Source organism: Petaurus breviceps, unplaced genomic scaffold, assembly GCF_028583685.1.
Source record: "Petaurus breviceps papuanus isolate PSGF00001 unplaced genomic scaffold, PetGlider_PUasm1.0 90601, whole genome shotgun sequence".
Lineage (NCBI taxonomy): Eukaryota > Metazoa > Chordata > Mammalia > Diprotodontia > Petauridae > Petaurus > Petaurus breviceps.
This window is the reverse complement of record NW_027187282.1, coordinates 1,801,984-1,813,576: the sequence shown is the minus strand read 5'-3', so window position 1 is coordinate 1,813,576 and position 11,593 is coordinate 1,801,984. Positions and strand designations below refer to the sequence as shown.

The following is an 11,593-nucleotide window of genomic DNA, read 5'->3' as shown; positions in this document are numbered from 1 at the left end:
GCCCCGAGTCGTTCGGCGCACGCAGAGCTGTCATTCCCTAGTGTTAGCGCAGTGCCAGCGCAGCACGGCGGGGAGGGAAGCAGGGGGTGCGGCGTTGCCCGGGCCTGGCAGCCTCCACGTGGCGGGCCGACCCCCTCCCGCGGGCCCCCTTAGGCCCTCTCCCCGCCTCTCTCCCTCCCAGGCCCAGGGGAGCCCGGGAAGGGCAGCGTAGTCGTCGTGGCCGGAAAGAGCAGGGTGGGGGCGGGGCCCAAGTCTCGGGCCGCCAGCCCCTCCCCCTGTCCTCCCCCTCCCTCTGGTGCCTTGGGGCCGCCCGCAGCCCGCCCGCCCGCCGCCTCCCGCGCAGGTGGGTGCAGACCGCAGACAGGGTGGGCTCGGGGCGGGGCTGGGGGGACGGACTTGGGGGGCTCGGGGTTGGGAGGGGGGTGACTGTCCCCTCTCCCGCCCCTGAAGGGGCTCCTTCTACGCCAGCTAAGCAAGGGGGGTGGGGGTGGGGGCTGCCCGCAAGCGCAGAGCAAGGGGGGGGCGGGCGGGGGGCTGGGGCGCCCTTGGCCAGTCTGCCAGCCAGCGAGCCTGCTGCTAGTACTGGGCCGCGGCGCAGCCTGGGACCCTGGGACCCAGGATTTGACCTCGAGCGCCGGGGTGGACTTTTGAGAGGTCATCGAGTTTAACCCCATCATTCCCCAGATAAGGGGACCCAGGGCAGACCCTGGCACGGCACCTCGTGGACCTCAGGGAGGGGAGAAAGGGACGAATGGGCCATTTTGGAAAGTGGGAAGGAGGTTCTGCCTGCCCTCGAACTTTTCGAGGAGCAGGCCGCACCTTCAACTCTGAATGCTTAATTAACTCCCATCTGCTAAGACCGGGTGCCTCCGAAAGGAGGTGGCTTTTTCTCCTCAGTGGCCTGTAGCCAGAGCACAGTGGTGACAGTTTTTGTTAAGATTAGCAGCTTCATTCCCTGGTTCGGCTCTTCTCTGCCAGGGCCTGGCCTCTCTACAAGTAGCTCCCTCCACCTGGAGGCTTCAGCTAACTAGAGCTGGGTGAAGAGCTTTCTTCCCCTTGACATTCTCATTTGATCGCTTCCTAATCTTAGCACTGACAGTCAACCCTCCCTCTTTAGCCAGTTTCCCACTTTCCGTCTAAAATAGCCTATTCTCCAAAATTGGACAGTGGTTGATGGTAACAAGAATTGCAAAAAAGGCAAGAATAGTATGGATATTGTCAAGAAACGTAGAGGCTAAAGGAGGGAGCTAAGAGGGCACTGGGATACCCAACCATAGTCCAGCCCTTTGAGAGCTGCAGAGCCAACCTCTTCATAATCTGTGTTGTGTGCTGTGGAGAAAAGAAGGTTTATAAGTAGAAAAAGCTTAAAAATCAAGTGGGACATACTACTACTACTACTACTATTACTACTACTACTACTACTACTACTACTACTACTACTACTACTACTACTGCTACTACTACTACCGCTACTACTACTACTGCTACTACTACCACCACTACCACTACTACTGATACTGATAACTAGCATTTACAAAGCACTTACCAAACTGTACTAAACATACACTTGTGAAAGAAGAGCTCAGAAAAGAGATAGGATTCCAAGCTAGATCTCAAAGCAAAGTGAGGTTTCTGATAGAGGTGGGTAAGACATTCTAGAAAGGGTGACAGAAGAAAAAAAGAAAAAACCTGGATGGAGGTAGAAGATGAACTTGGGATGTGTAGGAGATGCCCAGGAGGGCAGCCTGTAGGGGGCAAATGTTCTGCAATATGAGATAGGGAACTCTTTTAAAATGTAAATTCCCCAGTTAATATGAATCCTTTACAGTTTAGTTCATGCTAACAAAAGACTTTACTTCCTACATTTTCCTTGGGGCTGATTGGATTTGTTAGCCAACTTTGAGGCCTTAGAAGACGTAGTAGAGTATCCATGTCTAGGTCAGTGATGTCTGTAATAGGCAATTGGAAGCCAATGTTGATTTTAGAGCAGAGTGGTGACATCATAAAATCAATGCTTTAGGCCATTTCACATAAAATTGTGGCACAGGCTGAATTGAAATTGGAGCCACGGCTGGGAGGCCAGAGAGGGGAGGCAGTTATATAGATTCTGATTTGAGGGTTAGAATAGGCCTGAACTACATAGCAGTGTGAATAGAGAGAAAGGACCAGCTTGAGAGAATCTGCAGAGGATTTGTTATCAGTGGGAACTGGTGAGTGGTGGGCTACGAAGGACAAAGATGCCACCAAGATTTCACTTCTAGTGCACTGAAAGACTGGTGGTGCTGTTTACAAAAATGAGAAAATTTGGACAAATCTCTTGGGAATGTGGGTAGAGAGTTTGATAAATTGGGTTTTAGGGCCATTGAGATGACGTGACAAAGGGATATATCTGTAAATATGGAACTAAAGCTTGGATAAGAGGTCAGAGCTTAAGGTCATGAATTTGTAGGTATAGAGAATGGACCTTAGACATCAACTTGTTGACTCTGTTCAGTTTATAGTTGAGGAAACTGAGGCACAAAGAGGTTTAAGTAGTTTGCCAAGGAGCTCACACTGGCAGTAAGGGGCAGAGTCAAAATTTAAATGCAGGACCTTCTTCCCTCTTCCCACTCCTCCACACTGAGTTGTAGACCTCTGCAGAGGAATGGAAGCATGTGATCTCTGAGGTAATCTGCAAAGGAAAACTAGGCACTCAAGAACTGACTGGACACCCAAATAGACAGGTAGAAAGGGAGACTAAAGAACAGGGAACACAACTCCTCTGGAGGACATGAAATCAAGAGATTTCAAAATGGAAGGAACTTGAGATGTCACTTCTTTCTCCAACTCATTCTATAGATAGGGTTTGTGGGAGAGGGTAAGGTCAGAGGTGGTGATGGTGACATGACTAGTTAAGAGTATGAATCGATAGGTGGCATATCCTAACCTCAAACTCAGGTCTACTGATGCCAAATATCCAAAGAAGAAGTCAGGAGTTGAAGAACCTCCCCCTACCCCTTCCTTGCCCCAGTGGGAAGTGGGGCCCTATGATACTTGCAGAATAGGATCACATAATTTCCAAGGTGACAAAGACTTTGGAGATCATCTAGTACTATCTTCTCATTTTATAGGTGAGGAAGCTGAAGCCCAGAGAAGGGAGCCCTGAGGTCATTGAGCTTGCTAGTGATGGAGCTGAGACTAGAAGAACCAAGGTTCTAGACTCTGCTAAACTCTGCTTTTCTAGACTCACATTCTGCTTCACTGCCTTTCTATGTGATGGGTTCCAACTCAGTTGTTCATTAATCAACATTCCATCACTCAAGCCCCATTTCCACTTCAGCTCCCATTTTTTCAATGGCCCCAGACCAGTGTAGCAGTAAGGAATTTACAGCTGAAGTCTAGCTGGCTGAGATGTGGCCTGACAGCATTTCCTGTTTAGCTAGACAGTATGATTGACAAGTCTAAATCCCCAAATGTGGCTTGAATGGAACACTGCTGAGGTCACCCTTACTTGGTAGAGCAAGAGGTTTTCCTTCTCTTCATTGCTTGCTCTAGTTGGGTTCCCCAAGTTACTGAAGTACCACAGAGGCTCAGGGCTATGACTCTTTGCCACCCTCTGCAACCAGAGACCTTTCCAGGTGGGAGAACAATGTGGATGTCCCTTCTAGCTTTAAGTAGCACAGGAGAAGCATTGACCTCCCAACCTGGAACCATTGAAAGAGTTCAAGATTTGGAGTCGAGGTCCTGAGTATAACTTCTGTCTCTGCTACTAGCCCCTTAATCCCCTCAATACCTGGTGTCTGAAATGCAGAGTTTGGATTATATGACCTTGAAAAAGCCTTTTCAATTAGAAAATTTTGATCCTAAACAGTAGAATTGGCCTATGAAATAATTGATGAAGGAGGGCCTGGCATTGGAGTAGGAAGTATCTTCCTGGGTTATCTAGGCCACTCCCCCAACCTTGTATATGCATCTTTCCCCCATTTGGCTTCTGCAGGTATGCAGAAGGAATTATTATGGAAATTCTCAAAGGCTACAAAGGAAACCCAAAACAACCTCACATCTCTTTTTTATTCTTTCTTTTCCTAGCTCTCTCCTGATCTCTCTCCTCCTTGATCTGTCTATTCACAGCCCACTGACCTGGGCCTTGTTGCAGTCCCAACTTTTCATATAAACTGCCTTGGTTAGGATTCTGGCTAATAACTCCCAAACATTCACCTTCTTCTGCTAGCAGCCTAGTTCAAGCCCTCCTTACCTCTCACACACTTTATTGCAATAATCTCCCAATAGATTTTCCTGCTTCCACTCTCATCCCCTTTCTAATACAGCCTCCCTGCTGGTCAGGATCATCTCAATGCTCTTCATACACACCTTCTATTACATCCCCCCATTGTTCACAGGCTTTCACTGGCTGCCCATTGTCTGCTAAATAAAATCCAAATTCCACAGTGTTAGTGATGCTTCTTTCTTTCAAAATTCTGTGCTATAATTTCACACCAGAATTGTGAGAAATAAGCCTATTCTGACCTTGGGTTCCTTTTACACATATAAAGAGAACTTGGGACCTTTTTGCTTTGGTTAAAAATCCTTCTAATCTCTCACTTTCATGTCTTTCCTCAAAAACAGTAGCATGACTGTATTTAGCATGTAGAATTAAAATATTCATTGATTATCTTGAGAATTTTTAGCTCAAAAACATATGTAAACCATCATTTATCAAAATATATATATTTATATTAGGAAGAGCTTCCCACGGTAACAGACACATCACAGACAGAAAAGATTTGCTGACAGAAGGCAGCAGACACATGTATCCTTGGCTAGAATTGGGAAACAACATCTGACCTGAGTGCAAGCTAGGCAAGAGCTTCTGCAAAGCTAGACTAGAATAAGACAGATACCTTTCCGAGAATCCAAGCTGGACCTTCTTGTTGGGGACTGTGAGAGTTCCTGATCCCTTTGCAAAGCTAGGGCCTCCTTGGAGATGGACTCTGAGAACATCGGTCCCCTCCAGCAGAGCCCACTTGCAAGCAGATGTCCAGGGGGAGAGAAGGTGAGCTAGCTCTCGAGTTCTCTAAACCAGAGACAGCAAGAGGCAGCAAGAGAGGGAGAAATGCCAGACTTGTGTCTTAGTTGGGGTTGAGAGCCTTTTTAAAAGCCATGGAAGATATTGATAATGTTAGTCACTCCCCTTCTTCGGCTCCATCAGGGCATCTCAGGAATGTTCATGGTTCTTTCATGTTTCTTCATTTTCCAGTTTAGTTTTGCAAATATGTTTCTTCTTTGTACTCATAAGTTAGTTAGCCATAAAGAAGAGTATTATAAATAATCTTTGTATCTTCTTCAAGGACTAGAAAATCTTCCTGTGGGAAGGGAGGAGGTGTGACTTTGTAGGGACATTGTGTAGACTGTGTTCTGCCAGCTTTTGCCCTGAGAATTACAGTGACCTTGTCAAGGTTTTGCTGATCCTGGTTTTTCTTAAACTTGTTGCGCCACTGTGTAAAGTTTGGTCCCATAGTTGTTACTGCACGTAGCATATTTTTAGAAGTATAACAGTCAAGCCTGTGATCAACCAGATGAAGTGGGAGGGAAGGGTGCCCCTTTCAAGGGAAGAAAACAATGAGTTCTTCCAAAAAGTCCTGCCACCATTATTAGGGTGGTTCTTGCTCTAGACCTTTTTCACTGCTCCCAGATCATCTGCCTGGAACCAATTCAGTACTCAAATGTGGCAGGGAAGAAACATGATTGTGACTTGTGGATGTCTTTCATGAACATCCCAGTAAATAGCTAAGCTTAGACTGACATGTGAGGCCCATTGCCACAAGGGAGAACTTCCTAACAATTAGAGCTGTCCCAAAGTGGGGTGGTTGGTCCCTGGAGGTGGCAAAGGCTGGAGGATGACACCTGTCAGCTCCATGATAGAAGAAATTCTCATTTAGGTTTGGACTGGCCTGGATGCCTCTGAGATGTCTTCTGCCTCTGACATTCTGGCATTCTGTAATATGCTTCCATTTAAAAAAATTATTTATTTACTTTTAGTTTATAGTATTCAGTTCCACAATCCCTTGAGTTCCAAATTTTCTCTCCCTTCCTCTCCTCCCCCCATGGCAGCAAACAATCTGATATAGGTTCTCCAAATACCTTCACACTAAACATTAGTATACACATTAGTATATCTCTGTCTCACGTTATAGATTTTCATGTTTATTTTGTGTTGGCTTAATGTAGCCCACTCTTCCATATTTGCATATTACTTTGTTCACATTGCTTCCTACACCTGGAATGCCCTTCCTTCCCCATTCTCTATTGACATTTCACCCATCCTTCAAGGCCCAGCTCAAATGCTACCATTGATTCCTATTGTTGGAGGGAATCACAAAATCTTCCAAGTCTTTTTGTACCTCATGCATGTATCACATTCTGTCCTGTTTTCTTGTTATTTGTATGCATCTTGTTTCCCCTGTGATATTTTAACCTTCTTAAAGGCAGGGTCTGTATCTTATTTATCTTTCTGTGTTCTCCCAGTACCTTACACATAGTAGGCACTTAATAAATGCTTATTGACTGAGGACAAAAATAGAACTTTCCTAAGTTCTGCTATAATAGACACAATTTATTCCTGTAAAAATATAACAACTGAAAAGTCCTCATGCCAGTAGCCACGTGCTTTCCTTTTTAGCTTTCAAAAAGAAAACTGGGGTTGCTTTCTCACCTCAATTTCCCTTCCCTGGCTTTTCTCAAGATTCAACTCAAGGGCCCTGTTCTACAGGAGGCATTAATTGTCCAGGTCCTTCCAACTTTCTTTCCATCTAGACCTATTTACTTACATGTTGTCTCCCCCATTATTAGGAGGTATGCCCCTTGAGGGCAGGAACCTTTTGTCCTTTGTATCACTAGCACTTAGCACATAATAAATACTTAATGAAGGCTTGTGACTGACTTTGGAAGCTGTGACTTGAGTTCTCATGCAGGCTGTGTGACTGTGCCACAGTTGCTTGACCTTTCAGATCCACAGTTCCTTCCTCTGCAAAATGAGGGTGATAATATTTACATTTCCTGCCTCTTAGGGCTTTTGTGAAGAAAGCCTCTTTTCAGCTTGAAGCACTCTGGGAAAGTAAGCGCTTTTTGGGGGGTGGGGGAGAGAAGACTACAGATTTCAGTGCAATAGGAAACTCCCAGTATGTAAACTCCTTTAACCAACCCTCAGAGAGCTGCCTAGGACACCAAGAACTCAAAAGATGGATTGCTCAGCCTGTATGTACAATCATGATAATAGCTACTGTTTCTGCTGCAAAACATCTTACTTGTATTATCTTACTTGATCCTTATGACACCCTACTAGGTAGGCACTATCCTTACTATTACCATTTTACTGATGAGGAAACTGAGGCTTATAGTTTCTAACCCTAAAGTGACTCATCCAGAATCACACCATACCACAGTCAATCAGTAAACATTTATTAAGCATCTCCTATGTTCCAGGCACTATGCTAAGCACTGGAGATACAAAAAGAGACAAAAGACAGTCTCTTCCCACAAAGAGCCCAGTCGAATGGGGAAAATGACACACAAGAAGAAGCTGACAAGTGGGGTTTGGGTTGCGGAGGCCCTAGGGAAGGTCCTGATGTGGGAACATGTTGGAAAAGTCAAAGAAGCCAAAGTAGGATATCCAAGTGAAAAATTGAGGACATGTTCTTACCTGGACTACTTCCTTAATGGTGGTTGTAGGGTTTATGCCTCTAGGAAGTGTCTGAAGCAGGGTTCTAACTCAGATCTTCCTGGCTTCAACTATATTTAGCTGTCTCCAAGAAACTAGAATGTGGGTTTTCTTGCTCTGAAGCTGCCTTTCTATATACTAGGTCACTCTGAACTCATGTTATCCCACTTATTCCTGCTTCTCACTATAGATAAAACTTCATGAAAATTAATTGGCTCTTAGTTATTGTTTTTGAGGAGGCATCAGTGAAATGAGCGTAAGAACCCCACCATTTTATGTCAGAAACAAAAGTAGATGCTCCATAGACTAAATGATGCAAGAGACCCTAGGGGGCTTCTCCCAGTTGAGTGAGGAGGTTGAACTAGATAGATGACTTTTGACATCTTGTGGTAGAGATGGAAGTGATTTCTCCTCCTTGAGACTTTGAGCCTCCCTGAGAGTGTTCACTTGGGTCCCCTACAGGCATTTCAGAAAGCTGGCCTAGCTATGGACCCTGCAGTGGTTAATACATAAAAATATGCATCTCTTTGAGATCAGCTTCACATCTTTTGACCATTTATCTATTGGTAAATGGCTCTTACTCATATGATTATATCACTTCCTTACAGATATTTGATGTCAGAATTTTGTCACAACTGTTTAATGATAACACACACACACATACATATATGTGTGTGTTCCTGTCCTATATCTTTCCTTTGTATTCCATTTGCATTGTTTTTAGCTTTGCAAACATTTTTATTTTTATAAATTAAATTAGTCTATATTGTCTCATAATTTCCTCTATATCATGATTGATCAAAAGTTTTTTTCCCCTCTCTGGAGTTGTGAAAGATCCAACAATCTTTTCTTTCTTTCAAAAATTTTTTGGGGGGTGGGGATAAGAGAGTTAGCAATATGGTTACCAAAATTGAAAAAAAAAGGAAAGAGAGGGGCAAGAGAACTGAGGAAATGCAGTAGGAAACCCAGCCAAACAGGGCAGCTCAGGAAACAGTGTTGAGTTAATTATCTATTTAAGAAAAGCCAGCTATCCTTGATAGAAATTCAAGACAGTCCCTGTGGCATTCTCTTCTCTGTATGGAAGTGGTCATTTCCTTGGATGTTGGTTAAGTTCACAAAAAGAAGGAAGGAAGGAAGGAAGAAAGAAAGAAAAGAGGAGGGGGGAAGGAAGAGAAGAAAGAAGGAAGGAAAGAAATATAACAGACACCACTGTTCTAAATACAGTGGGAGGTGGCAGGGGGGAAGCTCTTTGGCCTTTTTATTCACCTTAGCTTTTTTCCAGGAACATCAGAAAGTGGTTCATGTTTCTCTCTAAAGAAGTCTTCAGCTCACTGACAGTCACCATCAAATACATATAGGACAGGCTTTATTTACCCTGACAATACAAATCTAACTCTGTAAACAGTTAAGAATTCAGGGTGCCATACAGAGATCTCACTGGGATAGAGCTGTGGGGGATGTAGGTCTGGGATGCAGGGAGTGGCATTGGAGGTACAGTGGAAAGAATGTTTTCATCCTGAATGTCATCTATTCTCTTTCATTTCAGGTAGTCAGTCAATATGCCTCTTAGGAAGGCTATACTGTGTACAGGGTGTTCTGTGCTAGGCTGGAAGATACAAAGTCAAAAGTGGGATAGTCCCTGCTCCCAATCAGAAGAGACATGTCCATATAAATAGACCATTTATACAAAATAAAAAAAAAGTAATTTGGGGAGAGAGAGCCAAGGGGGTCAGTAAAGGTTTCATGGAGAAGATGGGGTATGAGCTGAACTTTGAAAGAAATGAGGGATTCTTTTTTTTTTGAGGGGGTAAGGTAGGGCAATTGGGGTTAAGTGACTTTCCCAAGGTCACATGGCTAGTTTTTGTGTTAAGTGTCTGAGGTCGAATTTGAACTCAGGTCCTCCTGACTCCAGGGCCGGTGCTCTATTTACTGAGCTACCTAGCCGCCCCATGAAACAAATATTAGAGGGATTCTAAGAGATAGCGTGGAGGGGGGAGGGCTCTCCAGCCATGGGAGGCAGCCATGGCAAATATAGAGTTCCGTGTAGAAAGAAAACTCCAACCAGTTTGACTGAACTGTAGCATGTGTGTGAAGGGGAGTAATGAATGTGTATGAAGCCATACTGGGAAAGGCTTGAAATGCCAAACCAATGAGTCTGTATTTGAACCTAGGGGTGATAGAGAGCCACTGGAGTTTATTGAGCAGGGGAATCACAGAGTCAGACCTGTGCTTTATGGAATCACTTTGGCAACTATGTGGAAAATGGTTTCAAGTGGGGAGATATTTGAGGCAGGGAGATCAATAAAAAAACATTGATGTGAGTGGAGGAGGGAAGGAGATATATGGGAGAGATGTTGTGAAGTTAGGAACTAGAAAACTTGGCTAGTGATTGAATAGGACAGGCCTGCAAAACTTTTGGCCTGAAGGCTACTTAGGGTGCACCAAAGGATTTCCTCTACATTCAAAGGGTGTTTTCCTCTACATTTTTCATGGGCCGCCCGAAATTCTTTGGTGGACTGCAGGTTGTGCAAGCCTGGGATAGAAGGTGCTGCTGAGTGCCAAGACTAAGGTATGACTTTGAGTCTGTGAACCTGGGGAATGGAAACATGGCTTTGCAGTCAACAGAAATAGGGAGGTTTGGAAAAGGTATGGGGTTTGGGGAGAGGGAAGGATGATGAGTTTTGTTGAGTATGAGGAGCAGACTGGACACAAAGGAGAGAGAGAGAGAGACTATAGAGGGAAAAGAAAGAGGCTCTAGGACAGGACCTTCCACAACATCCAGTTAGAGTGAGTGATAGGGCTGATGAGCCAGTAAAAGTAGCTGAGAAGGAGGGGTCAGGCATCCCAGATCTGAACAAGTCAGAGTAGTGTTGTGAAAACCCCAAGTGGAGAGAAGTTTAGGAGGAGAGAGGAGAGGGAGTGGAGGTGATGAGTATGACAAGCTTGTTCTAGGAGTTGAGAGGAGGAGGAGGAGGGGAGAGAGAGAGACAGAAGGGGGGGAGAGGGAGAACAATAGCTTGAGGGGCCCTGGACAAGTTGCTTTTTTTTAGGATTGAGAGGGAATGGAGCAAATACAACAACCATCTACACTCATTGCTTCCACTCACCTCTGCAATCCTCTCCATTCTGGCTTCCAGCCCCATCACTCAACAGAAATTGCTCTCTCCAAAGTTATCAATGAACTCTCGAGTACCCATTTCATGGCTTTTTCTCAGTTCTCAACCTCCTTGCTTTTTCTATAGCATTCTACACTGTTGACTAACCTTTCTTCCTGGATATCCTCTCACCACTAGGTTTTGGTAATGCTGTTCTCTTGGGTCTCTGATCTAGTCATTTCTTCTCAGTCTTCTCTGCTGGATCATCATCCTTCCAATACATCCTAAATGTGGATGTGCCTTAAGGCTTTACTCAGGGCACTTTTTTCTTACTGAACTCTCGATGATGGGTTCAAATATTATCTGTATGCAGATGAGTCCCAGGTCTAACTATCCAGCCCTAACCTGTCTTCTGAGCTCTAGTCCTGAATCTCCAATTGCCATTTGGACGTATCCAACTGGATGTCCCATAAGCTTCTCACACTCTGCCTATCCTAAAGAGAACTTCTATTCTCTCACTCCTTCTCCAAATCCATCTTTCTTCTGACCTTCCCTGTATCTATCAAGGGTACAGCCATCCTTCCAGTCACCCAGACTCAGAATTTTGGAGTTCTGAGCTGCTTACTCTCCCTCACATCACATGAGTGACCCTTTGTCATTTGTCGAGTCTTCTTTACTACATTTCTCAAATCCTTTCCCTTATGCTTACACACATGGCCACCACTCTCCTGTGGATCCTCATAGCAACTTGCTGGTGGATTGTTTCCTTGGCTAAAGTCTCTTCCCTTTGCACACAAGTACC

At 44.7% G+C, this 11,593-nt stretch overlaps 1 protein-coding gene across 4 annotated transcripts in view; it reads left to right on the top strand.

Moving 5' to 3' along the window:
* The first annotated feature begins 206 nt into the window (after positions 1-206).
* TMLHE (trimethyllysine hydroxylase, epsilon) overlaps positions 207-11,593 on the top strand; it is a 132,110-nt gene continuing 120,723 nt past the window's right edge. For 2 of the 4 annotated variants that reach the window (XM_069063725.1, XM_069063726.1), the window contains exon 1: positions 248-343. The gene's annotated coding sequence lies outside the window, so the exon portion shown is untranslated. Of the gene's footprint in view, positions 344-11,593 lie in introns of all 4 variants that reach the window. The other 2 variants (XM_069063724.1, XM_069063723.1) reach the window with 2 other exon arrangements.